We start from the raw sequence: 26,334 nt of genomic DNA on the forward strand, positions 1-26,334 counted from the left end.
ATTTGCATTCTAAAAGTCAGAGGAAATAGGCAACCTCTACCCAAAGGTCAAAAGGTCTGATATTGCTAAAGCTGAACATCAGACATCAGCAGAGAGATATTTTAAAGTAAGGAGTTTCCTCCTCCCCGCCCAGATACCCACCACTAAAGGACCCATAATCCTCCACCATAGTTCATTGGCCCCCTCCCCACTTTATTACCCATCTGACCCCCACCCCCTGTGGTAGTCTCAATTCTAAAGCCAGATTTCTAGGTGTTTTGGTTTAGTCATTTCTGTTCCTTTGTTGTTCTTTTTTTCTTTATATTCCATATATGAATGAAATCATCTGGTGTTTTTCTCCTTTTTTCACTTAGCATAATCCCCTCCAATTACATTTTTGTTGTTGAAAATGGAACCAACCTAAGTACCCAATTACAGATATGTGGATTAAGAAGATACACACACAGGAATACTACCCTATAAAAAATGTTTAAAACTATTTCCATTTCTTGATTATTGTACAAAAATTTCTGGAGCTGTTCATTCTAATGCAGTTTCTGTCAACTTGGAGACCACTTGCTTATAGTTTGTATAGTTATGTAGGACTTGAACCCTGGACCCTCCAACCTCAAGGTTGAGGCTCTTTCCCAGTAACTGACATTGCACGGGAAGGCCTGTCACAGAGATTGGGTGGTGAGGAACCGCGTCCTCTGAAGTGCCAAACTGCTGACAACAGCAGCCTGGCCATCATATGCTGGGCTTGGCAGCCCGTGTTGCAGACTGTTAAAAAAGAAAATCCACCTGAGTAAAATGTAAAGGTCTTATTTTAAATGGCTTTATCCAACCATCGTGAATTGGGCAACATCCAACTAAGCAGATAGAAAGGAGTATCAAGGAGCTATAAAAAAAATGAAGGAAGCAGAAACAATGAAGTTGTACAAGCAAAAAGTGGATTAGTCGTGTTAATCTGGGTATTCCAGATTTACTGACTTAAGATTCTATTTGTGGGACGGGAGAAAACTGTTTGGAGACATAGAGCTTAACATAAGTGAATTCACTTTGGAACTATTATTTTTAACAAACCAAAACCCTGGTTCCCACCCTCTGGAGACACTGCTATTTTAAGGCATATTAGACCTGACTGCAAGGGCTGTCTACGAATACGTTTCAGAAAGTCTAAGTTGAAAAATACACCCTTCCACTGAATTAATTCTACAGTGGCTTCCTAAACCTCCTTCCTAAATCTTCTTTACCTACGAAAGAAGTCTACAGTAACTCCCCAAGCCCCGGGCTAGGGCTCCTCCCCGGCAACCCTTCCTCCCTTTTCCAGTCCCTTCTCATAGTTCTTCTACTCCCCTCCTCTAGACTGACAAGGTGGACAGGGAGAAAGTCCGTATTGAATGGAGGAGCGAATCGGGCGCGGCGCACGCGCTTAAGGCTTTTCTAGCTGCCCTCCCCTCTCTCCCGGACCTGAGCAACAACCTCCCACCGCAGCAGGAGAGCGAAGACGCTAAACAGGCCTCCCCCTGCTCACCCCGGGGTTCCTAGGCCCCCAGGCCCCTCGGCTCGGCCCGCCCCCCTCCTTCCCTATTGGCCTTCCGGTTGTAACGTCACGTCTGCGACGCCGGAGCTGCCCCACCAGCGGAGGGCGGGGGTCGGGACGCCAGAGGCGGGGCCGACGCGCACGCGCAGGCGACCTGGCCTGGATCCGGACGGGAGGGGGGCGGGAGGGGGTGGTGTTCCCGGTTTCCTGGGTTACCTGAGGGGGCGGGGGTGGGGAGTTGGAGGCGACAGCGGCTACGACTCCGGATTCTCCTGGTGACGGGGAGTGTGTGGCGACGGCGACGGTCACAGAGCAGGTAAAGGTAGCTGCCGGGCGCCTACGATGCCAGCAGAGCGCCTTGGATCCGGGCTCTCTCCCTGGCCTGGAGGGAGGGCGGCTTGGGGCTCGAGGCGGGCGGTCGGGGCTGGGGGTCGCGGCCGCCGGGCTGAGCGCGCGGGGGACTCGGCCCGACGCGCGGGCCTGGGGCTTCCTCTCCGGCTCGCGGCTCGGGGAAGTCTCCCCGCGGACCCGGGCCGCCTTTGACAGCTGCAGAGCCCCGGGCGGGAGCTTCGCCAGCGCCCTCCGAACCTGTGTGGCGGCCGGGTGGCCACCGGCCACTAACTTTAATTCCCGGCGCGCGGGGGGCGGAGGTCGAGCAGACTGGCGGCGACTTGCTGCTTTCTTGATTGTTTGCATTGTGGTGAGCCGAGGCGCTCCTTCGCGCCGCCGGGCCCAGACTGGCAGCTTGACTGCTGGAGTTGACAGTTTCCGCGCCACTCCCCTGCGGGTCGCACCTTGAGCCCTGCCCTGCAGGGTGCTAGCCCACCTGTCATGTCCCCGGGCGTCCTAGTCCTTTGCATTTCTTCTTCCTGTGACACCTTTTGCCCGGGTGAAAGACGTCCCCAGTGGATCCTCAAGCAGCTGCTGTCTGCCCCAGGCATCTTTGGAGCCTGGCTGAGATGCCCCTTGGCCTCTAGTGGGATTAAACTGTGGGAAATACCCAAGAAGATCCCGCCCTGCAGTGTGGAGGCCAATCGGTTGTTTTAGTGGTGCAGGGCATAAGCTCAGAGGCTTGAAGAAACGCTTCCTAGAGCTGATTCTTACCGGCTTAAACAAAACAAAACATTCCCTCTATGCTCAACAGACCATACACACCCAGTGACAGCACTTGGTAGTTATTAAGGTTTGTTTTAAGCAAATAGAAAAATTTAAGGAAGTTGGATTTTTGTGTTGAATAGGTTGGTGTTGAATTAAGATCACTGTTTCCCCGGGGGTCTGTTTTAAGCAGATAGGAAAATTTTTAAGGGAGTTGAATCTTGTGTTGAGTAAGTTGGTATCGAAATTAGACCAACGTTTCCTTGAAGAATGAATTTAGTTTGCATTTTCCCCAGGGTTTGTTTAAATGATTGATAGGACAAACTTACTTGAAGTTTTCTTCCTGATCATTCTTGCCTATTCTGTTGTTACTTTAAACTTCCACACCCAGAAACCTTATGCTAATAAAGATGTTGACTCTGAGTTTTCATTTTGTAGGTGTAGGTGATTAATATGGGGTATCTGTTTTAAAGAGCTTTGACAAGTACCCAACAGCTTTTTTCCTGATATCTCTTAGCTGTCATCCATAGTTACTGTAAAGATTGGAGAATTTGGAGAAGAGGGGTCATATGGAGAAAATGAGTTACTATAACTTAAGTAAATGTAAGTAATTTGTAGTTCAATAAAAAAGAAATTACTGGCAAAAAGGGAAAAAAGTAGTTTGCAAACTAAAATTATATATAAATTCAGTAAATATTTATTGGGCAAGACTATCTGTCAGACAGTTTTCCAACCAGAGAAATATCCCTTCCTTCATGGAGCTTAGATTCTAGTTAGGGTGACCTCAGATAATAAAATATGTGCTATGTCAGATGATGCTGAGGGCTATAGAGAAAAAGCAAGGAGAAGGCAGTAGGGGATGGGAGAGGGTTACCATTTTAACTACAGGTCACCAGAGAAGACAGGTTACTTGGAGAAGGTAATATTTGAGCTCCAAGAAGTTGAGAGGGCAATCTGTGCACCCACTAGGGGGAAGAGTGTTCAAGCAGAGCAAAAGGCACTTGCAAAAGCTTCAAGGCAGGAGTGTACTTGGGTATGTTTGAGGACAGAAGAGAAGCTGATTTGACTGTGGTGGTGTGAACAAAGTAGGAGTGGAAATGAAGTCAGATAAGTTAAGTCAGAATAGAAAATCAGATTGGGTAAGGCTTTATATAGGCCTTTGTAAGGAAGGACTTGGGATTCCACTTTGAGTGAAAAAAGGGACTCATCCATTGAATAAAGAGGGATTATAATCAGACTTGCCTTTTAAAAGGGTCACTATACCTGAGGGGAGAAATCCTATATTGTGAAAAAACAAACAAAGATATAAAATAATGACAAGTCATAAATATATATAAGTATATTGGTGTGTGTATATAATGTGTGTATACATATAAATATATAAAAGCATGCATTTGAGTCCCCCCCAAAATAAAAAATAATCAAAATGGTCACTCCAGTGATTGGGTGGACAATAGACTTTATTTGGGAGCAGGGGTAGGAGAGGATTGAGAAGGAGCAGAAGCAAGAATGCCAATTTCTGCACTCTTACCATAACTTATAATGTACCTTGAATCAGAATGGAAATTGTGGAGTTCTGAATAAATTGAGGGTAGTGTCAACAGGAGACTTAAACGATACTAAAATTTTTGTCCTGAGAAAGTGGGAAGATGGGATGAACATGTCCTGAGATGAATTTTATGAGAGGAACAGTTTGGTGGGGAGCTTAGGAGTTAGTTAGAAGACAATAAAATTATACATCCTAGTGAAGAATATTAATAGTAGACTCTAGTGAGTTTATCTTGAACATACTTTACAATATATTGATGGTAAGAGGGCCTTATTTTCTCAAATTGTCAACTTCATGTTCATCTTCTGTTCAGCTCTTTTAGACTAACTTAGTCACTATTTCCAACCCTGTCCCCCATTTATTCTTTTCACCAAATGTTGTTTTATTTTTATTTGCTTGCATGCAGAGCATCTGTGTGTTCATTTCAATTGTAGAGAAAGTCATATAATCCGGAATTTCACAGTACCTTTTTAGTTTGTTGCTGTATTTAACGTGAACACCTTCATCTGATTAATCTTTTTCTAAATTATGTTTAGATGCCTGGTTTAAGAATTTTTTTTTAAACCTCAGAAATCTTGTTATAAAATGTAGCTTCAGGGCCTCCCCTGGTGGTGCAGCAGTTGAGCACTGGGCTGAGAAGCTGCCTGCAGCCTGTGCAGTGCCGGTTCGATCCCCAGCCGCAGGTGAGGGTCCCACTTGGTGCAATAGACCTACCATGTAGAGAGGTCTTTTCACAAAAATCCTTGTCTGTTGTAATAACTCCTTTTCTGGTACTGGTCCCTTATCTAAATTCTTTCAGGTAGATAAAAGAGAGAAAAGTTCTTCATTCCTCTGCTGGGTCTTGATTGCCTTCAGTTCAAAATAATCCGCATCGGCAAAGTGGCACATTTTGGGATGGACTACTCTGCTCCTCCTCTGTGTTCAAGGAGAACTTTTTAATCAAATTATGCAATATTTGGAACAATAGAAAGTGACCTGTAAAACTTGTGTCAAAAAATATCTCAGACTCCTGGAATTTGAGGTCTGCCCTTTACATTAAGAACCCAGGTAGTAAGCTACTCATATTCTTAAAAGGCTTTCAATCTACATACAGCCTGAAAGTACATAAAAATCTGTCAGATTAGTAACTATGAACTGATCTTGGAGTTGATGGGGACACTATATTCTCTTTAAGATTTATTATTGCGTACAAGAACTGGGGTACAGGCCAGAAGTGTGGGGGGTGGGAGGATTCACCAAAGACATAGTGGGGAACAGAATAGGCTGATCGACTGACGTACACTGCTGAGGGGAGCAGCAGGTGAGTCAGGAGAGGTGTGCTGCTCCAGGTGGGTTGCTCCCTGGCCTTCCGGGGATCTAACTTGTGCTGCAGAGGCTGCGGACAGCTTCATAGGTTGCGTCTTAACCCTTTGCGCCACCAGGGAGGCCCCAGACACTATATTCTCTTTGATATTACTTTCTTTTGCTGTTTTGTCTCACCAGTGTTTGTCCCTCTCTTTACTTGCCTGTCCTTGTTTTAGAGTTACTAGGAGAGATTTGATAAATTTGGATTTTTAAAAATGTTTTCCAGATCTAACTGCAGGGGAAATAAACAACAAAGAAAATCTTATCTAATAATATGAAAGAATAACTCTTAAATCGTGATCATCTTAACTAATAAAGGAATTGAACAATTTTCCATTCAAATGTGATTCTTCAAAACTGAAACTGAAAAGGATGAGACAATAAGAGCCCTTTGTCTAGCACTTTAAATGAGTTGAAGAAATAGACAAATAATAAAGTAGTCATATACTTAGAGATGTTTATATAACTAATATAAATATAGTTATCTTTGAAAAATAAAAAGAACAGATGATTTTTATCAGAAACCTGAAGAATTTCATATTTTAAATTTAAATATGGGGTGGGGAGAGGTGAAGCCCAGAAACTATACATTGAATGCCTGATACTGACTGATTCCTGGAAACACTATAGATGAGATTGCTGAACAGATGCTTAATGATTAGAAAAGAAAACACTGGTTACTAACACCCAGAATTGTTTTTTTAAGAATAAGTCAGATTAAGCTAACCTCATGTTCACTTTGCCATATAAATAACAATATTAAATAATCTTTGCAAACACCTCACACCTTATAGCGTGCTTTTCCACGTATTGCTTTTTTTACCCCTCACAACATTCCTTTGAGGTAGTGTCAGAGGAGGAGGTCCTCAACAGTATGGGCCATGGTAGGTGAAACGGGGACAGACGTAGGAAATTTTGGAAGGGACTTGCCTAGATATGGAATAAAGAAGATGATGGAATCAAGTGGGCTCAAAGTAGTCTAGATTGTTTGACTGAGTCAATGGTGATACCAGTAGCTGGTCTTAATTTTTTCAGTACAGGTGGAGGAATAGATTTGGTACTGTCAAATTCACTAGTGCACATCAAGTTGGTGGAAATAATTTATTTTCTCTGTTGGAATTGAGTCAGAAATAGAATTAATTTTTAGAGTACTTTTTTTTCCAAATCTTTTGGTAATAAAGGAAAAGCAGAGGCGTGATCGGGGAAAGGTGGTTTTTCTTTAAAGATGGAAGAGTCAAGGACACTTTAGTAGACTGAGGGAAAGGAGCCACTGAAAAAGAAGGAAGATTGAAGTCACAAGAGAAAGAAAATAAAACAGAATTTCAGGAAATAGAAGGGTTGGGAACAGAGCACACGTGAAAGGGTTATCCTGAAGAAGAAAAATGATGCATCTTCTTATTTAAAAAAAGAAAAGGAAACAGGAAGTTAGATACAGATATAGGAGAGTATACAGGGTGATCTCTTGCTCTGTGAAACAAGGTTTATCAGTTGAAATTAAGAAAGAGCAAATGGGTTGGGGTATATTTGATTGGAAAAGGGCCTTGACCAGGGACAAGTGACCTAGTTGCTGAAGAATGATAAATATCTTTTGAGGCTTGAAATCACAACTGTAGCAAGAGGCCAGTCAGACTGGTTAAGCAGTGGAGAATGAAGAGGGTGAAGAACCTCAGTGAGTAAACTATAGCATTAATGGACTTAGAGGAGAGCTAGAGATGGGAAAATAGGCATATGTGATATGAAAGTCCTAAATTTAAGATTCTGGAGCTGGGTGATGATAAGAGTCTAAGTGTGACTGATGATGAAGGGTAACCAAGATTGTTACAATAGTAACTAATAAAAGTAGCAATTTTTGTGTACTAATTACTAAATAGTTTCCACAGGTTATACTTACCTTTCACAACCATCCTATAAGACATATATATGTATATAATATATATATATATATATATATATATTAGGATCCACATTTTATAAAAGAAGAAACTGGGCTTCAGTAAAATTAAGTAACTTTCACTAAGGCATACTCCTTAGAGATACCCAAAGCCCTTATGCCCAACTACAAAGTGTTCTGTTTAGGAAAGGTATTGTGGATTTTGAGAATGTGAACAAAGCCCTAAATTAGAAGGGCATGAACGGAGCATACTTTTGATAGTTTAAGTTTACTCTCTTCAGACTCCTGATACTTCCTTGAAATATTCTGGTTACATCTTGTTATATAAGGGTTTGGAAATTTAAAGAAAGTTCTGGACTCATTTCTAGATGAAGATTGGTGATAGTGCTGAGACTTAACCCCTGGGCTACTAAGGAGGCCCCTAGATGAAGATTTGGAAGCCATTAACCTATAGGTATTTCTTAAAAACTTAGAAGTGAACAAAGTCATCAAAGGAGAACACAAAGAAAGGGAAGTGAGAATAAGATCATTCAGATATATAGAAAAAATAAAATCTTAGAGTTAGTCCACAATCTAGTTGCCACTTTCCAATATTTCAACCAAATTAGGAATTTCATCTCTTCAATAAACACTTTCCACCCATTACAGGTTCTGACAAATTGTAGTTTGTCTTACTTGATTTAAAATCTATCTTTCTGGCAAAGCTGGCAAAGAAGAATCCAGTCAAAGGAGACTGAAAAGAAATTGTCAGAGGAAGGCCAAAAGAGATTTGACTTATTACAAAATAAGCTAGAAGGGAGAGAGATTTAAGAAATGAATGATTAATTATCCCATATGCTGCATGTTCTTCAGAGATGTCAATAAGATAAGGACTGGAACATATTCATTGGATTGGATCTGGCAATTAGATTATTGTTGATCTTGGCCAGTAGTTTTGATAGAGTAGTGTGGGCAAAAGCCAGATGCAGTGCACAGAGAGGTGAGGTAAGGTGAGATGAAAAGAATGTTTTTAATGTAGACTTCCCTTGAGTAATCTTGAAAGGGAAAGATGTCAACAGGAATTTTATTTTTTAATTTAAACAATGAAGAATCCAATGACAATGAAGGTTTAAAAATATGAGGGATTTGAAAGTTATACTATTGGCTCCTAGTAATGTCAAGGCAGTAATTTTATTGTCATTGAAAGGGTGAAAATAAATGGAAAGTAGATTTTAAATCAAGTAAGACAAGCTACAATTTGTCAAAACCTGGGGCAGGTGCAAAGTGTTTATTAAACAGAGAACTCCTGGTTTGGGTGAAATATTGGAAAGTGACAACTGGGTTGGGGGACAAACTCTAAGATTCTGTTTTTCTCTACTTTTAAGCCTGTTTTTTTCTAATGGTTTAACCATATCCCACCTTCAAGATTGCTGTTGGCAGGGGGTTGCTATTTTTATAGGGATTTGTTCTTGTCTCTTTTTTGAAGTTTTACTGTGTACATTGTTTAAAATTTCTGGCTAAAAATATTTAAACCACTGTGGTATTTTTGGATGAATTCACAGTTTTTAGTAAATTTCTATTTAGCATAAGTATATGTTTGCTTTAATATTACAAACTTTCAAAGAACAGTAATAGTTTATTAATTTTTCCCCTTCCTTCTTCACAATTGCCCTGTTCAAAATGTGATTTGCTATAGTGGAATTCTTATTAGTTTTGCTGTTCACTTGTCTTTGTTCCTTAGATGGAAGAATAATACTCATGACTGAATATGTATTATTTCAGTAGCATAATTATTATACTGAATTTGGATGAGTGTGAAATTAAAATAATGGTAAGAATGATTTCCTTTTATGATAATGCATCTTACTTGAAATGGTAACAAAACATATTTATCAGTTCATAAAATGCATTCATTGTTATTGCTTCTGGCTACTCATTCACTGAAGTCCAAAATTCAGTGTACTGGCCAATAGTAAAATGAGGTTTTACTGGTGCAACTTGTAGAACAGCTGCTTATATTTATCAGCTAAGTCTTGGATATCTTTTTGAATTTGCTTTCGTAGACTTTTTACTATTGGACCTTTAATGCGTTATGACTTAGAGTTTATTAAAGGTTAAAATTCTTTGCTATTTTCCTGATTTCCTCTTATGATGCTTCCAAAGACAGTAATGTTAATAATTATCCTTGAAGTTTTCACCTTGTTAGCCTTATTTAAGTATTTTGGAGAGTATTTCTAAAGTTATAGAGTCCTTACTGTTGAATTATATTTGTTTTCTCTATACCTTTTTTTTTTTCTTTTGAGGTAACATTAGTTTACAACTTTGTATGTGATTAAGAGGTATAGAATCACCCTCTTGAGGTATATGTTACCACACCATCTCCATTACCAAGATACCCATAGTCCTCCACAATATTTCATTGTGCTCCCTTCCCATTTTGCTCTCCCCTTCTCACTCCCTCTCTGGTAGCCTCAATACTACAGTTAGGATTTATTGTTGGTTTAGTTTTGTCTGATCCTTTGTTTTGTTTCTCTATAGTTCACATATCTGTGACATCATCCAGTATTTGTCTTTCTCCTTTTTTCTTATTTTGCTTAGCATAACCCCTTCTAGTTCTAGCCATGTTGTCACAAGTGGCAACAGTGTATCTTTTTTGATAGCTGAGTAGTATTCCATTGTTTATGTATACCACATTTTCTTAATCCACTTCTCCATCTTTGGGCATTTAGGTTTTTTGCACAACTTGGTTATTGTAAATAGTGCTGCAATGAACATGAAAGTGCGTATTCCCCTTTGAATTATTGTTTTTGCATTCTTGGGTAGATACCTAGGAGTGGAATAGCGGCTCTACCAGTCTACAGTCCCACCAACAGTGTTTGAGAGTTCCTTTTTCTCTGTATTCTCATCAAGACTTGTTTCTGGTCTTTACCATATGGTTCATTCACACAGGTGTGAAGTGGTATCTCATTGTGTTTTGATTTACATTTCCCTGATAATAAGTGATGATAAGCATTTTTTTTTTCTTGTATCTGCTGGCCACCTGTATGTCTTCTTTGGAGAAGTGCCTATTTAGTTCTGCCCATTTTTCTACTGGGTTATTTGTTTTCCTTCTGCTGAGTTGCATGAGTTCTTTGTAGATTTCAGATACTAGCCCCCTGTCATATGTATGGCATGCACATATTTTCTCCCATTCAGTAGGGTTTCTTTTTGTTTTATTGATTGTTTCTTTCACTGTGCAGAAGGTTTAGTTTGATGTAGTCCCAAATGTTTATATTCCCTTTGCTCTCCTGCTGCTGGTGATGAATTCACAAAGACATCATTGAAGCCTATGTCAGAGTGTATTGTCTGTTTTTTTATATGTATTTTATGCTCTCAGATCTTATATTCAAGACCTTTACCCATTTTGAGTTAATTTTTGTGTAAGATGTGATATAGTGATCTAGTTTTGTTCTTTTGCATGTAGCTGTCCAGTTTTCCCGACACATTTTTTAAAGAGGATTCCCTTTCTCCATTATATATACTCTTGGCTCCTTTGTTATATGTTAGCTGTACAATTATGAGTTTGTTTCTGGATTCTAAATTCTGTTCCATTGGCCTCTCTATGTGTTTTTGTTCCAGTAATACCATATTATTTTGATTATTGCAGCTTTGCAGTATGCTTTCAAGCCTAGAAGTGTGATACCACCATTCTCTTGTGGTCAGTATTATTTTGGTTATTTGGTGTCTTTTTGCCTCTCCAAATGAATTTCAATAATGTTTTATTTCTTTGAAGATTGCCATTGAAACTTTGATAGGGATTGCATTGAATTTATATATTACTTTGGCTAATATCACCATTTAACAGTGTTAATTCTTCCAATCCATGAGCAGGGAATATCTTTCCATTTCTTTGTCTATACCTTGTTTTTTAAAAATGGAATCCTAATAAGGTAGTTTTGATAAAACCTGATTATGCACAATGTAAACATTTAAAATATGTAATTTTAATCTTAAATTAATCTTGATTCTTTCTGTATTTTCTGAATGTTGTGCTGCCATAACATTTCCAGTCCAAAGAGATATTTAGAGATCATCAGCCTTGGTTTGGCTTTAATGTATATAAAGAATGAGGATCAGAAAGATTAAGCACTTTCCCTGATATCCCAAAGACTGTTTGAAGCAAAACAAAAAAAACCAAAAGTCTCTTTAACTTTTACTCTAGTATTCTTTCTACTCTACCACCAATCTCTTGAACATTTTAATGCATTTTTAAAAAGATTTATTTTATTTATGCATACACGAGCTGGGATACAGGCCAGAGGTGTGGGGAGTGAGAGGATTCACCAGAGACAGAGTGGGGAACAGAACAGATAGAATGACTGAAATACACTGCTGAGGGGAGCAGCTGGCAAGACAGGAGAGGTCTTCTGTGCCATGTGCATTAGCTCCTTGGCTGGGGATTGAACTAGTGCTGCAGTTGCTGCGGATAGCTTCATAGTGCTGACACTTAACCCCTTGTGCCAGCAGGGAGACCCTTTAATTTAAAGAAAGTAACTCCATAGCCAAAAGTGCGTTTTACACCAAAAAAACTACTAGGTTTTTTTATACCTAAAAAAACTATTTGGTTTCCAGTTATTATTCACTTATAACTCTAACCCTTTCTCTTTACATGTCTACGTTTGAATCATAATGATGGAAACCAAAGTGTGATGACACTCAATGTGGTAGAAAAATATTGTGTAGGTTGAATTTGCAATATATCTACTCATAAAGTTTAGTATCTATTCCATTTTTATTTCTGTTCTCTATCACTTACAGTTTTTATGTCTTTCTCCTCTACTATCTATCCATCTCCATGAATAGTTGAGAGCAACAGATTAAAAAACTGGATCTCAGTTTGACCTCAGTGTTATCTTTCTTGATATGAAATGTTTTGTAATAGTAAACACATTTATCAGTAATGGATTGCCTCAACTAAAAATTTGTACTTCAGAAGGGAAGTTAATTTTCACTGTGTTTATAAGAATTTCCAAGAAATAAGAGGAAACATGATGTCTACACTTGCAGGGTATCTTTAAAGCTTTAACTATCTGTGTTTTTAAAACTTATTTTCCTGACTCTTTTACCTTATTTACAAAATATTAGATACTTAACCCCTTGTACCACTGGGGCGGCCCTCTAATGCATTTAAAGAAAGTAACTCCATAGCCAAAATATTAGAAATTTTTGATTGTTGTGGTGTTGCTGATACATGTTTTTCATTTCACATTTAGGATAATACTCCAAGGGTGTTTTTAATGGATTTTTTTTAGGAGATATGGAAAACCATCATGATTATGATCTATTTTATTTTATTTTATTTTATTTTATGTTTTTATTATTTTTGTGGGACCCTCACCGGTGGCCGGGGATCAAACTGGCGCTGCAGAGGCTGTGGGCAGCCTCGCAACCCAGTGCTCAACCGCTGCGCCACCAGGGGAGGCCCGATTATGATCTATTTTAAAGAACTTTTAAACTGCATGTTCTGAATTAAAATCTTTACCATAGGAAGAATAAATGTCCAAAATTGTATTGCTGAAGTATTTTGTTTTTAATCTAAAATATTTTGGTAATGCTTTTAGGTTTTTGCATAGCCCTTTCCTTAGTACCTTAACTGTATGCTGTGGAGTGGGAAAAAAGATTTCTGTAAATGTGTTTGTTTATTTCTCAAAGTTCTGAGAAAACTTCTTAAAGGAATTTGAATATTAAGACTTTTTTCAAAGTTTTTAGTGAATTGATGTTATTTATTGAGCTGTTGCCATTTTTCTCACTTTGTTAGATACAAGTGGTTTTTTAAAACAAGACTTGGTTTTCCTCCTTAAGCAAAGTATAATCTAGCTTAGAAACAATACAGTCCTCTAATGCAATGTGGTGAGTCCTAAAAGAGGCATGTTGAAAGCTAAGTAATTGGGAACTAGTGATAATTTATGTAGCCATAGAAACATGATTTTAAAAGTTAGTGAAATGGTGCCAAGAAAATGAGTACTCTCAGGAAGAATTATGATGTCGGGTAGTGTGTTTTGAAGTGCATCGAGAGATTAGAAAGGTTAGATGATGCAGAGAATTACTTGCCATAATAATAAGGACTTACTCTCTAGGAATAGGTAATAAGGATTATTCCCTAAGAGTTATAGTGTCATTTATGGTTTTAAGGAAGGTGAGTGACATTTGTATCGATTGTAGAATTTGAATCACATGGGAACTAGTTCTGGCAAAGTGACTAAGGTTGTTGGTATTGCAAGTGAGAGAGGAATTAGGACCTGTGAATGCTTAGGTATAAGGTTAGTGGGGAAGGACCAGATGCACGGTAATGATGATAATGGTCCATAATTATTGATCTTTTTACAATCTTCAAGATACTGTGCTATGCATTTTATATGAGTTATCTCATTTAATTTTAATATTCATAGCAACTTTAGGTGCTATTGGGAAATTTGTTATATAAATAAGAAAGTGGCGCTGAGAGAGAGGAAGTCAAATACCCCAGGTCAAAGATTTAGTGAGTAGCAGAAGTAGAGGTGAAACAGACAAGCTATCAAGGGGAAGAATTAACTAGGTCCTAGATGATGTCTTTTTCAGGTCTCTCTCCTGTGTCACTGGGTAGAGGCCATTAACTGAAATAAGAAAGAGGAAGGAAGAGCAGGTTTGTTGGAGGAAGGAATCAATCTCTTGGTAGCTCTGTGACATTGAGCAATTGCCTAACCTCACTGTGCCTCAGTTCCAATATTTTACAAATAGGGATAATTGTATTTATGAGATTATGAAGAGTAAAGCAACTACTGTACATAGAGCACTCACAGTAGTTCCTGTAAGTAATCATTGTAGGAATTAGGTATATCATTATTATCCTGACTCTATAAAAATCCAGAGGTCTGTTGTTAATATGGATGAGCTAGTCAGTATAAAATTTCTGACAACACTCCTTGTAGCTGGAATGGAAAACTAGGGGAGATGATCTACTACAGTTTCTTTTAGGGCAGCTTCACGAATATCGTCACAGTTCCTCAGAATTTTCATTCTGTTATGGTGCTCAGAATCAAACACAATTTCTTCTGAGGCACCTGGTTGCCCAATTTGTTTTGGGGAAAATGAACTGTTTGTTGAGGGTCTTATGTTTTATGCATTTTGGTGTGACTTCCTCTGAATTTTCCTCTGAAATTCTACCTTACTACTTTGTGCCTGGGTTTCCTTTGTTTGCTGGCCAGCTTTGTCATACAAGGAGCCAGCATGACCTCTCCTCTCTGGGTTTCAAAGAAGCTGGGATGGAGAGTGGTAACCTAGATTTCACGGGAAATGGGAAGGAAGCAGTCAGTGTTGTTTGTCCACTTCCTGAAATGTGAAAGAAATAGTATGTAGATATTCCTGGATCCATTGCTTTCTTAGATTTCCTTCCCTCCAAAAAGGGCAATGTGTCCTTTTTCATTTTACTGACTTTCCTTTATTTGAATATTCTATACAATTCTATATAAACTGAAAATATTTTATCGAACAGATTTTTGTACTTTGGCTTCACCTGAATCCATAATACAGAAGAAAAATGGGAATAGTACAACTAGGTTTTTTTTGCACATTTACTAGGTAAGCATGATTATGGTCCTATATTTTAAATATGAAGCACCTAGATCATAGCCAACTTTTATCCCTCTTATTTTGCAGGTCCAGACAGAGCTGAAGGTGTTACGTCTTATTAAAATGTAAATACTTCCTTCTAGGAGAAGCTAAAGTTTTTTTTTTAGGTCATTTACTACTTTATGTAAGTGAGAAATGCAGATACATATGGAAAAGGATGATATGAAGCTATAGAAAACCTTGAGAAATTTGGGGTGGCAGGATATAGATTCCTGGGGTGTGTGGGATGACAGTGTGAAACAGCATAGCAGGGACAGGATCACTGTATAATTATAGTTGCACTTAGTGCCAGAACTAATCACTAAAGTGCTCTATTAGATAGCCTTCTAGAAGATATAGTTTGGCTGTAAGAAAGGCCCTCAAAATTTTCATGTAGTATCAGGAAGAACATTGGAGAAACATCTGAAGGCCTAGCTGTGAAGTTCTATAACTTTTGGGAAATCTCTTGCCCTCATCTGCCTCAGCATTCTTTTCTGTAAACTGTTGAGGAAGGTACTAAGGTCATTTAACTCTCTGAGCCTTGATTCTCGAACAGATTGTGATTCTCAAATAATTCATAAAATGCAAAAACTCCCCGGGTAAAGTTTCCCTTTACTGGCAGTCAACTTGTTACTCAAATGTTAGTTGAAAAAACTCTTTTTAGTATGGCAGTTATTTCTTATATATGGTTATGTTCCAAAGGTTTATTTCCATGATGGTTGTTTAGCCTACAAATCATTTGCCCTGGTAGATGATGTATATAAGGTATTTATCTGCACAGGACTCATCTTCCCCAGGATGTTTAAAATGCCTTAATTCAATTTACAACAGTATGAAATGTTGAGGCACAGGGGAAAAGTTTCCCATCCTTTTTGGGTTAGACAAGGAAACAACATCAAACAGATTAATAGGAGAAAAAGAACAAATTTAATTACAGATAGAGAGAATTTACATGAGTAAAGTCTAGAGTAAATGGAGCAAACCAGGAATGGGTTAGGGACCTGGGGCATCAAGGAAAGAGAGGAAGGTGTGTCACACAAAGAGGAGGGGATAACCTGATTTAACAAAACTCTCCCTCTAGACATTTACCTTGCCTTAAAATAGGCTTCTCCCATAAAAATATTATTTCTGGAAATGGCCCTAAGTCTGGGGTAGTCTTCATTCTTTGGTTGTGGTCACAGTTTCTCCTAAGACGTACAGGGCCTCCGTTGACCATAGTTCCACAAACCAAGGTGACATGTTGGGAAAAACTTGCTTTGGACATCTTGGTGAATTTAGTGTCGTTAAGACCAACTTTAATAATCAGCCCTTATTTTCAAGAAGGCTGCCTCAAATTCTATTCAACGGAATTTATTGAGTACTTATTATTCTGTACCTTATTTTGTTTAATCCTCACAATAGTGCTTTCTCTTGGTGTTTCTCTGAATTTTTATGGGGACACCCATCTTACAGAAAGAACCCTAGGAAAAAGATTTGAGGAAGTGTTATGATTACCTCATAAATTTAAATACTCTTGACGCCTACTGTTTGCTTCCTGTATTACTTCTCCCCAGATCATCAGAACCACCATAAATGACTGGGAGGTGTGGGAATTTCCTCTCCCACACCTGGGGAAGATGGGGCATATGTGTTGCAAACATTTCAAGCTGAAACTCTTGATTCATTTACCCGCTGGGAAAGGGCTTCTTCTCAAACTTAGTTCAAAGCCTTAACTTTTTCTACATGATACCACAGCAGTATTTAAGGTGCTGGCGACCGCAATACAGATTACTAAAGACTATGAATTTCCAATCAAAATGTTCCTTAATTCAGAAAATCAAGTTCAATATCTGTTAATAAAGACAACTGAAAATACTCAACTCTAATAACAGTAATAAACAACTGTCAGCTCTAATAACAGTCATTACAACAGTCTAAACAGCTGTTGTAATTTCTCTTGAAGTTAATTGATTTACTAAAACTTCAACATCCCACGAAGTATGATAAGCATATAGTTGTGTGTTACATTTACAGAAGTTTATAGAGATTTTTAAATTTTGTCTCCAGGTGTACAGATTGTAATCTGCTCAACTTAAGTTTTAGAGATAGCATTCAGTGTTAAGGAGACTTCTTTGCCCATTAGACTGTGTTCTAAATTTGGTTATTTTCATTCCAGTTAATTCGCTCTACAAATGTATAATTCCAAGACAACACTGGCATAGGCCCTAACAAGTCTTGGGACCTTGGACCTATGTTCTTCAGTTTTTGTCACCTGTAGTTTGTGGAAAGATGATATCCAAGTTTCTGCCACTGTTAAAATGTATGCATTTGAATGTATTCCTGTTCATGCCCTTATGTGTGCCATTTATTAAATGGTATAGATGGTGTTATCATTTTTTTCTCCTAAAGGTTTTTCTTTTCTAAGTGATGTATTACAAAGAATATATGAGATCTTTGGGAAAGTCATTAATTGGTCTGTGACCAATATATATTGAACTGTGGAGATACGGAATTTAGTGTCGTTAAGACCAACTTTAATAATCAGCCCTTATTTTCAAGAAGGCTGCCTCAAATTCTATTCAACAGAATTTATTGAGTACTTATTATTCTGTACCTTATTTTGTTTAATCCTCACAATAGTGCCATGATTATAGCACTGTTCTCCTTTATGGGTACATAATGTTTCTTAAAAATATTCTTTTCAATAATTTGTCTAATGCTGTTGTAATTAGGAAATTTAGGCAAGTACATAGTATTATTTAAAAAGAGAATTTACCAGGCATTTGGTGAAAGATTAGGAATTGAATCCTTCAGATGTATTATTTGATGAAGAAAATCTGTGCTTTCTAATCAGGCTATCAGAATAAAGTTCATCTTGCCTTCTAGCAAGATGGCAGCCTCCAGGTTCACTTCCTTCACATATTCACAGCCATATTGAAGTCCATTTTGGAGATGTTGGGTTTGGAGAGTGAGGTCCTAGGGTTAACTCTGGGAAAATTTTCACCAGAGCTCCCCTTTCAGCAGCAACAGCTAGTTTCTGAGGCGAATTTCTCCATGAGACAGAGGTGTTAGTTGTATCAAAAGGGCAGGTTTATTTTAAGAGGGAGGGAGTGGTAAAGAATGCTTGCACAGACAAAATTGGGCAGAAAAAGCTTCCCCCGAAAGGGACAGGTTTGCTAAAAGAGGCCTGCGTGGCCTGCATTGTTACAAGCAGGCAGCCTTAGGAGGAGAGGTGCTGCTTTGCAAAGGGAGAAAGTTGGCGGCAAGAAGCACCTGCACAGGCAGGCAGAAGGGCTGCTGCCCCTTGCCAGTGCAGAAATTGCACTGACATAGTTTTCTCTTTGGGGCTTGTAAGGTCAGGAATGACCACAGTGCAGGTTTTCTGATCCCATGCAGACCAGGTAAAGGAGGAGTCAGAGTCCTCAGTGGTTTTGCAGGTTTTTATTGGGGTTCAGCGAGTACGTGGCAGGTAGGGGGGCTGGGAGGCTGGCAGTCCTCCCAGCCCCCAGCAAATCTTCACTCTCTCTGGGCTCTCTGGCATTCTCTGCTTCTGCTTCGGGCTTCTTCTCTTTTGGCTTCTACTGGTCCTGCTGGCGTCCCTGTGACGCTGCCCTTAAAAAGCACAGTCTTAGCGCAGGTGTACCCACTTCAGGTGCCCGCCATCAGGCATGCATTCAGGATCACAGGGTTCCCTCATCTATCCTGATGGCGGGAGGGCAGAAAAGCCTGATACCTTTTACCTTACCCTACAGAGCTGCTCATTCCTTTGTGGAGTGGTTAACTTTTGTTAATTTTGAATGACTATGCAGAATTTGGAAAGGATCAGAGATTCTCTAATGGTCCTCAATCTCCATATCCTCTTTCCTTTGGTCTGCGTCTCCTGTTATTCTCTACAGCAGTCTGATACTTGTTCTAGAAGTGGCGCCTAAGGCTTTTTCATTTCTATAACTAGTTTAATGACTGCATTAATCACTTCTCTCCCCACCTCCAGCTCCCAGCATTGCATGAGCCAGGTTTCTGGTCTTGTGCCTCCTTTCCAACTTTTCTACTCTAACTTAACCTCCATCGATATCACAACAAAAACAAAGTCAACAGGCCCTAAAACATAAAAGGATGACTATGAAATAAACCCGGTAGGTAGCAATGGTTTGGCAGAAAGGGCAGGAAAAACTAATGAAGCTGTGTTTGGAGCAATACCAGGGCATTACAACCATAAGGAGGGGCAGCTGCTTTACAGAGCCTCTCTGTTGTTAATTCAAGGGCGCATGCCACATCGGATGGGCACTTTAAAAACCCAACACTACACTGAAGGAAAGGGTGCATAGGATTGACAAGCAGGATAGAGGGTGTACCACTGGAGAACTGTTGCCGTAAGGATGCAGAGTGATAGTTATTGGCCTAACCCTCCCAAACTAGAACAGTTGGAGCCTGAACCAGCAGGGAGAGCCAGATCAGATCATTTGTGTATCCTCATGTATAAGTGTACTGTTTACAGCCTGAGGCTGTTATTCGAAACACCTGCCTTACTCTCTCTCAGGGCCAAAACCAAGACAACTGAATGCTCTCAGTAACCAGAGTTAAAGCACCTGGATCTCAACAGGAGCAAACACCCCAGAAAGTCTTTATACTCAAAAGCAAAGAGAAAAATTCCCTTTTAAGAAAACTTCCTACAGAATAGGAGGAAATACCCACACATCACACACCAACAAATGGTTAATATCCAAGATATACAAAGAATTTATTCAACAGTAAAAAACAACCTAATTAATAAGATGCAAAGAGACTTCATATATGTCCAGAAGGATATGTTCATGTAGGATATCCAGAAGACCATTAGCTACATGGAATAATGTTCATCATTTTTAATAAAAGAAATGCAGGCCAAAACCACAATGAGATATCTCATGCCTATGAGAGTGGCATATAGTAAGAAGACCTCTGGCAACATACACTGCAGAGGATGTGGGGAAAAAAGGAGCCCTCTTACACTGTTGGTGGGAATGTAAACTGCTGAAGCCATTTTGGAAAGCAATCTGAATTTACCCTCAAAAACTAAAAATGGAAATACTTTATGACCCAGTGTTAGGGGCAGGAAGGACACTGAACAGGTTTTCTATGATCCCATGCAGACGGGGTAAAGGAGGAGCAAGTCCTGGAGCCCTCAGTGGCTTTTCAGGCTTTTATTGAGATTTACCAGGTACACGGCAGGCAGGGGTGCTGGGGGCCCAGGAGGCTGGCAGGCCTCCTGGGCCCCCAGCAAGTCTTCACTCTGTGTGGGCTCTCTGGCATTCTCTGGTGGTCTCTGCTGCTCTGCTCTCATGGTTCTCCTTCTGCTGTCATCCCCGTGACGCCGTCCTTAAAAGCCCAGTCTCAGCCCAAGTGAATCCCATCTACCTATGCCCACACCCTATTCCAGGTGCCCACCATCAGGCATGCATTCAGGACCACAGGGTTCCATCATCTATCCTAATGGTGGGTGGGCAGAAAAGCCTGATAACTTTTACCTTACCCTACACCCAGCAACCCCATCCTTGGACATTCTAGTGCCAGCATGCATTGGGCAGGTTCACTATCAATTTGGGCAGATGGATAGAGGAGAGTCCTAGAGTCCTCGATGGAGATTTTACAGGTCTTTAATGCTCTCTCAGGGAACCAGGCAAGGAGACTGGCATGCAAGGAGGCAAGGCACTGGCCGGAGTCAGGGGTGGGTGGGGGGACAAGGAGGCAAGCAGGCAACCAAGATTCCCGGACACCCCCCCCCCCCCCCCCCCCCCCCCGCCGTTCTTTACTCTTTCTCTGGGCTCTCTGGTGCTCTCTTGTGGTCTTGCCTCTTCTGTAGCCACTTATCCTTTTTTACCTTCCCTGCCCCCCGCCAAGCCATCCTCCATCTCTGAGGGATGTTCCCCTTATATCGCTGGTCTCTAGGCTCAGGTGTGTGCACTTACGCATGCCCGCACCTATCCTCCAGGTGTCCACAATCAGGCACTCATGCCTGGTACCCACACTCCCAAGCTATCACTGCAGGTGATAGCCATAGAGGCTAGTGGCAAAAAAAGCCTGATTAATTCATTTTCCCTAAAGGCATCTATCTGAAGAACATGAAGTCATCAACTTCAAAGATTATATGCTTCACAATGTTTATTTCACAATTATTTATAATAAATAGCATATGGAAGCAACCTAAGTGCCCACTAGTAGAGGATTATATCAAGAAGATGTGGGATATCCACACAATGGAATATTATTCAACCATAAGAAAAGACAAATGATTGCCAGTTAAGTAAAATGTAAGGCATTTTAGGGAATTATGTGTAGTAAAACTAGTCAGGATATCAGAAACAAATATTGAATGTTTGCAGAGCAGAAAATTCAACAAAGCAAAATACTTACAAAACTAACAAGATTCTGAGGGTTAAGGGGAAGAGGGAAAGACAAAAGGGCTAAAGGGGTATAAAGAAAAATGCAGTTAGGGCCGCCCTGGTGGCACAAGGGGTTAAGACACAACTGCAGTGGCTATCCACAGCCACTGCAACACGAGCTTGATCCCTGGCCAGGGAGCTGACCCACATGGCGCAACAGACCTCTCCTGTCTCGCCCGCTGCTCCCCTCAGCAGTGTATTTCGTCAGTCTGCCTGTTCTGTTCCCCACTCTGTCTCTGGTGAATCCTCTCACACCCCACCCAAACCTCTGGCCTGAACCCCAGTTCTTGTATGCATAAATAAATACAACTTTTTTTAAAAATGCAGTTAGAAACTATTATAGGCATCCAAAACATGAAGACAGAGAATGATTTAACGATGTAAAAATTCTAATGGGGGGGAGATAATATTTGAGAAACTATAAAACCTATGTAAGAAAAGAGTGTAACAGCAGGACAGGCCACAGTGCAGGTTGTAAGGGCAGGACATGGGCACAGGTGCAGGTTTTCTGATCCCATGCAGACCGGGTAAAGGAGGAGTCAGAGTCCTCAGTGGTTTTTTGCAGGTCTTTTATTGGGGTTCACCAGGCATATGGCAGGCAGGGGTGCTGACTGGGGGGCTGGGAGGCTGGCAGGCCTCCCAGCCCCCAGCAAGTCTTCACTCTATCTGGGCTCTCTAGCGTTCGTTCTGCTGCTTCTCGGCTTCTCTTTCGGTTCTGCTGCTGCTGGCTGGGGCTGCTGGCGTCCCCCCCCGTGACGCCGCCCTTAAAAGCACAGTCTTAGCTCAGCTGAATCCCATCTACCTATGCCCACACCCTACTCCAGGTGCCCGCCGTCAGGCATGCATTCAGGACAAGGATCCATCATCTATCCTGATGGCGGAAGGGCAGAAAAGCCTGATATTTTCTTTACCCTACACAGGTTTTCTAGGATCCCATTCAGACCGGGTAAAGGAGAAGTCCTGGAGCCCTCAGTGGCTTTTACGGGTCTTTTATTGGGATTTTACCAGGCATATGGCAGGCAGGGGTGCTCGGGGTGGTGGGAGGCTGGCAGTTCTCCCAGCCCCCAGCAAATCTTCACTCTATTTGAGCACGCTCTGCTTCTCTTCCTCTCTTGGCTTCTGCTGCTTCTTTATTGGCTTCTCTTTTGGCTGCTGCTGACATCCTCGTGAAGCCACCCTTAAAAAGCACAGTCTTAGCCCAGGTGAATCCCATCTACCTATGCCCACACCCTATTCCAGGTGCCCGCCATCAGGCATGCACCCAGGACCGCAGGGATCCATCATCTATCCTGATGGCAGGAGGGCAGAAAAGCCTGACATTTTTCCTTACCCTACAAAGAGAAATATAATATAGTACAATACTTACACCAGAAGTTACCAATAGTCACAATAATGTATAAATTGACTATGTAGTTAACATGTAATTGTAATGAAAGTACTTGAGACGAGAGCAAGGGAACAAAGATTGTGAGGAGATAGTAAAAACTTCATTATCATAAACTTTTAAAATTATATTTTTACTTTGGGCCTCCCCGGTGGCGCAGCGGTTGAGCGCTGGGTTGCGGAGCTGCCCGCAGCCTCTGCAGCGCCGGTTCGATCCCCAGCTGCTCCCTGGCCACTAGAGGAGGGTCCCACATGGCGCGCAGACCTCTCCTGCCACCCGCTGCTCCCCTCAGCAGTGTACTTCGGTCCTTCTGCCTGCTCTGCTCCCCGCTCTGGCTCTGGTGAATTCTCTCACCCTCCCGCACTTCTGACTGTACCCAGTGCTTATATAAATAAATAAATATTTAAATAAATAAATAAATAAATAAAAATTATATTTTTACTTCTTTTCTGTAGAAGTCACATGGCATGAAAAAGACAAAAACAAACAATAACAATAACAAAAAAAAAAAAAAAACCCAGAGCTAATCCCTGCTTTTATTTTCAGTGCTTCCTTAGAAAGTACATCATCACAAAGCAGAATATGATGGGCCTCCCTGGTGAGGGAAGGGGTTAAGCACCACACTATGAAGCAATTCGCAGCCTCCACAGCATGAGTTCGATCCCTGGCTGGCCAGGGAGCAAGCCACATGGTGCAGCAGACCTCTCCTGACTTGCCCGCTGTTCCTCTCAGCAGTGTACTTTGGTCAATCTGCTTGTTCTGTTCCCCACTCTTTCTCTGGCGAATCCTCTCACCCCCCGCATCTCTGGCCTGTACCCCAGCTCTTGTATGCATAAATAAATAAATCTTAAAAAAAAAAAGCCAAACAAAGCAGAATATGAGGCTTTCCTTGCAGTTCTGAGGTAAGGGTGCAGTAATTTTTTTCTTCCTCTAGATGGCCCTTTCTGTGACATGTTCAGCTAATGTAGCAATAATAGTACTAACATTTCCCTGGAATGGTTACTGATGTTTCATCATCTCTGAATATCCTCACTGCAACTCATGGGACAGACATTTTATGGAAAAAGGACCCCATCTTCACAGCTCTGTGTGATTGGCTAGTGATTACTAGAGTCCCATTTGTTGCCTTTGTTTTCACCACTTGTACTATTTGATACTCAGAAACTAATGAAAATAGAATAAGTAAACAGATTAGTGAATATTTATTGGAATATTATTAAATAACAAATTTCAGTTGAAATAATGAATTTGTGAGAAACTGTAGCACAGTGAACTCTTCCCTTCCTATCACCATGACCATTAGTTATTTGATAGCTCTTGAAGAAACTTGGTGACCTAGGAAGCACTTTTTGCCCATTGTTGAGCTTGAATTTTACTTCCAAAGGCAAGTATAATGTCATTGGTAGCACTGACTAACGTAGAGAAATGGCAGTTACCAACAAGTGCATAAAAGTGAAGACTATAAATAGTAATGGCTTGGTGTACAGGACAGGTGGTATTTGCGTATGTCAAGAACAAAAATGTATGAAAACCCACAAGACTGAGGGTAATATCTTGATCTTTAAGAGGGTAATTCTATGATCTTTAAGATAATAAGTTGTGAAAGTTAATTACAAAAACAGAGTAGAAGTAAGTTATCACAATCAGCTACCCAAATGTCTACAGGAAGTCTCGCTCAATAAAAGCAATAGCACTATGGATTTATTTTATTGACCATTTCATTTCCAGAAGGTAAAGGAAATAATCAGAGTTGCTGATTATCTCAGCCTAATTTTGACTAACTGTGAGTACTTAATTTGACTAGTGAACATAATGGCATCCTAGGAGAAAAGCCATGCCTTTAATTCAAAAATTCAAAGTATGACTGAATGCCTACTATGTGCCAGTTACTGTTCTAGATGCTATAAATTTATCAGTAAATGCAACAGAACAAAATCCCCATGAGAAAGGAACTTTTAAGAGCTTGCAGTGTCCATGAAATTGGCCTCATGATAGATTATTTAAATGCAATGACCTTAGCATTCACCTCACTTCAGACACTTACTTTCAGGTTTACACTCTGGATCAGAATTTCAGAAATTACTTGTTTCAGAAATCTAAAATTTACAGTGTCGTTCATTCTCGTATTTTCTATTCTTTAATCTTATGGCAATCAATTTTATGTATTTCTCCTTGTGTATTCTATTCAATGTTTACCTGCGCTTTTTCTCTTCGTTCCCTAATCTCTACCCCCATTTGACCATATGGATTCTTCTCACTTAAATTTCCGCTGCTTCCATTCACCAAAATTCTCATTACTAAGTCAGTGATACTATTCAATTCAGTAGCTGAATCCTGCTGAAAATCTCAGATATCCAAGAAAATTGATACCACCAGAAAATTGTGGTTTTCAGCTTCTGCTGATCTTTCAGCATACCAATAAATCATTTTAATCATCCTTGCTCACTACATTATCCTGGGTTTTCTGTTTCCCTTTGCATTTTGATATTGAACTTATTGTAATTCTCTCAGATATGATTTGAGCTGCTCTATCTGTAATGCCTTTTTCCTCTCCTTTTCTTCCTTTACCTGTTCAAATTTTACTCAAAGATTGCCTTCTTCATAAAGCTTCTCTGACCACTCAAATTGGTTTAATGTCCCTTGTCAGTACACAGTACCTGTGCATTAGTTTGCCTTTCCCACTATAATATAATCTTTTTGAGGGGCGATGCTGAGATTATTTTTACATTTTATATTCTTAGTGCCTGATACAAAGTAGCTATTTAGTAAATGATAGCTGAATTAATAAATAATAAATAGGAAAAGGAATGTGGAGCAAAACTGGAATATAGAGAATTGGAAATACAGATTTCCTAAATTAAAAAAAAAAGGATGAGGTGCCAGGGATACAATTTCTTGACTATATACAGTCTTCACTGAACTGGAAATAATATGTGAAGCAAAAGAGGGGATAAAGTGACCAAATGAGCTTAGGTTTTAAAATAACATGTGCAGAAGGAAAAAAAGAATATGAAACAAACAAAATATGTACAAAACCTATAAAAGAAGAACAGAACCTTAGGAGAGTTATGAACTGAAGTTTTAAAATGGGTTAAGGATGACCTTTTACAGCTCATATATAGAAGATGAAAACAACAAATAATAGATTCTTAGTAACAAACTGACCCTGTAATCAGATACAGAGCACAGATGAAACTTCTCAGCTTCTGTTTTGTCTCTCTTCTCTGACATGAAGAGTGATTACGCAGAGACTAAGTGTGGAGGTAAGCATAAGAGGAGAAATTTTAAGCCCATGAAAAGAGAGGAGATTATTTTACCAGAACCTATGACTGCTCTGAGCTCACATCTCAGATTCAGCTCTTGAGAAAAGTGTTAATGGCATTGCTTAATCTTTGAGTAATCATGATGAATCTGAAAACTTTAAGAAGACTGTGGAGGAATAAAACTCCAAAATTATAAAAAAATATATATATATTGATAGATTTTAGTGAGCTTGATATCACTTCCACAAAAGATTCTAACAATCATTTTAAAAGATTTATAAAT

General features: G+C 39.9%; 1 protein-coding gene across 1 annotated transcript in view; it reads left to right on the top strand.

Annotated features, from left to right (window-relative positions):
- The first annotated feature begins 1,753 nt into the window (after window positions 1–1,753).
- The window catches only part of LYST (lysosomal trafficking regulator), a 172,398-nt gene continuing 147,817 nt past the window's right edge, over window positions 1,754–26,334 (top strand). The window contains exon 1 of the mRNA XM_037510386.2: window positions 1,754–1,838. The gene's annotated coding sequence lies outside the window, so the exon portion shown is untranslated. The remainder of the gene's footprint in view (window positions 1,839–26,334) is intronic.

The sequence above is a fragment of the Talpa occidentalis genome, unplaced genomic scaffold, assembly GCF_014898055.3.
Source record: "Talpa occidentalis isolate TD23 unplaced genomic scaffold, MPIMG_talOcc4v2.1 talOcc4.14, whole genome shotgun sequence".
NCBI classification, from domain to species: Eukaryota; Metazoa; Chordata; class Mammalia; order Eulipotyphla; family Talpidae; genus Talpa; species Talpa occidentalis.